Below are 2218 nucleotides of genomic sequence, written 5' to 3'. Positions count from 1 at the left end.
GGAGATAGACCGTTCATCGTATATACGGACCATGCGTCATTACGCACGGCCGTAAATAGCCCACACCTCTCGCAAAGAATGGCGAGGTGGCTATCCTTCTTCGCGGAGTATAATTTCTCCGTGGAATATAAACCAGGACGACTTAATGTCGTCGCTGATGCGTTATCACGCCGACCCAAATTCGAGCCGGCTGCGCATTCCAACAGTGGAAATAACCCCACTGTTGCAACACTCATTTCAAGTGTTCCGTCATCAACCTTGTTTGATGACATGAAGAAAGCCATCGCAGAAGATAAGGACCTTCTGCGTTTAATGGATCATCTGATAACTTCATCCAATAAATCTTTTTTAAGATTTATCGGCTTTATATCGATCATGATCCGATCGATACACAACACGCAACGGCTTATTGTATTACACATCCGTTGCCGGTGACACTCCACGTGTCGTCGTCCCAACTCACAATTATTTGCGCTTGCGCATCATGTATGAGTGTCACGATGCACCAACAAGTGGGCAGCATGGGCGTGAGAAAACTTATCTCACACCAAGTCGCGACTTTTACTGGCCCTGCCAGTATCAGTTCGTGCGCAAGTACATTCGTGGTTGCGAGGTATGTCAACGGGTGAAGCCTAGTTCTTCATCCCGTGTACCTCTCCAACCTCTACCACTTCTGGCAGAGTGTTGGCAGTCCGTATCTGTGTACTTTGTTTTCGGTTTTCTTGAAGACGATCACAAAATTAATGAAATCCTTGTTTTTGTAGACAGATTCGGCAAGATTGTACATCTTGCTGCATTACCCGGGTCGATCACGGCTTCGGGCTGTGCTCGTGTCTTTATCGACACGGTATTCAAACTTCACGGGTTACCCCGTGAACTGGTCTCGGATAGAGATCCATAATTCGGCGGAGTTTTGGCAATCCGTGTTCTGATCTCTCGGAACGCGGCTGACTATGTCAACTTCTGATTATCCGGAGACAGATGGTCAGACGGAACGCGTAATTCGCGTCCTCGAAGAGATACTTCGAGTCGTCCAACGTTCTTCGTGGATGTTTTACGCTATCGACGTATACCCACCCAATTAGAGGGATCCTCTTGTTTTAGGGGGGGGGTTGCACGAGCAAAATTATATTTCTGGCTCATGCTCATCACGCGTCGAAGTTAACAACGACGCGAATGATGTCTATGTCGAAGCAATCGACGTCAAAGATGAGAAAACTCTCATGGCATGTGCGCACAAAGCGCACCGAAAACGACAAAACAAATGAGTCAGCAGAGGAATTTTTGCTGACTCGAGAATCAGTAATCCATTTCGTACAGGATTGCATTGCTAACCCAGTGGACCGTCAGAAACGGGACGCAGACAAACATGGAAGAGCAAACGTTCTTTCATTTAAAGTTAATGACGTAGTACTACTCTCTACGGTAAACTTACCTAAGCGTGTAGTCACAAATGTGGGTAACAGTAAACTATTACCCAAGTTCATTGGGCCTTTTCGTGTACTACATCGCAGAGGCAATGCGTACACAAAAGAATTGCCACGTAAGATGCGAACGCATCCTACGTTTTACGTTAGTCGGCTCCGCCCGTACCATCAGTACGCGGTTTCTTCCGAGGACGGATCTGACCACCCTTTTCAAGAATCCCTAAAAGATTCTTGTGGTCACGAACCAGATTCTCATGCTGAATCTGGACATTCTCATGCGGGTCCAAAGATCCTTTAAACCGCGATGAGCTGACGACAGCTCATCAGGAAGAGCGTGATAGTTCCGTTCGTATTCCAACATGGAGTACGCACTCTTCCAACGATCTTCCAACCGTTCGATATGGTGAGCCTGCACGATCTGCTCTAACGACCGACGCTTACCGCGCTCGTGGTCAAGTCCATCCTCCAAATCATGGAGGAAGCGATCGAGTTTGTCGATCTTCGACATTAGATCCGACATATGGTTCGTATCTAATTTTCCCTCATCCACCACAGCCATTGGTTGATTCCCACGGTGGTCAACGTTTCCTTGTGGAACGTATCCAGAGCCACCGTGATGTGAAGGGGCAGCGAACGAGTTATCTTGTTCGCTGGCGTGGTTAGCCACCTTCACATGACAGCTGGGAGCCTCGTTCCCAGCTGATTATTGACGTTGAGGGCCTCGTCCGTCAGTATGACGAGACCCATCCGATGGATCAGAAAGTCCATCGGAAAACACGCGCCCCTGGCGC

The sequence above is a fragment of the Bremia lactucae genome, linkage group LG1 (assembly GCF_004359215.1).
Source record: "Bremia lactucae strain SF5 linkage group LG1, whole genome shotgun sequence".
NCBI classification, from domain to species: domain Eukaryota; phylum Oomycota; class Peronosporomycetes; order Peronosporales; family Peronosporaceae; genus Bremia; species Bremia lactucae.
The sequence above is the reverse complement of the archived record's forward strand: the minus strand, read 5'-3'. Positions refer to the sequence as shown.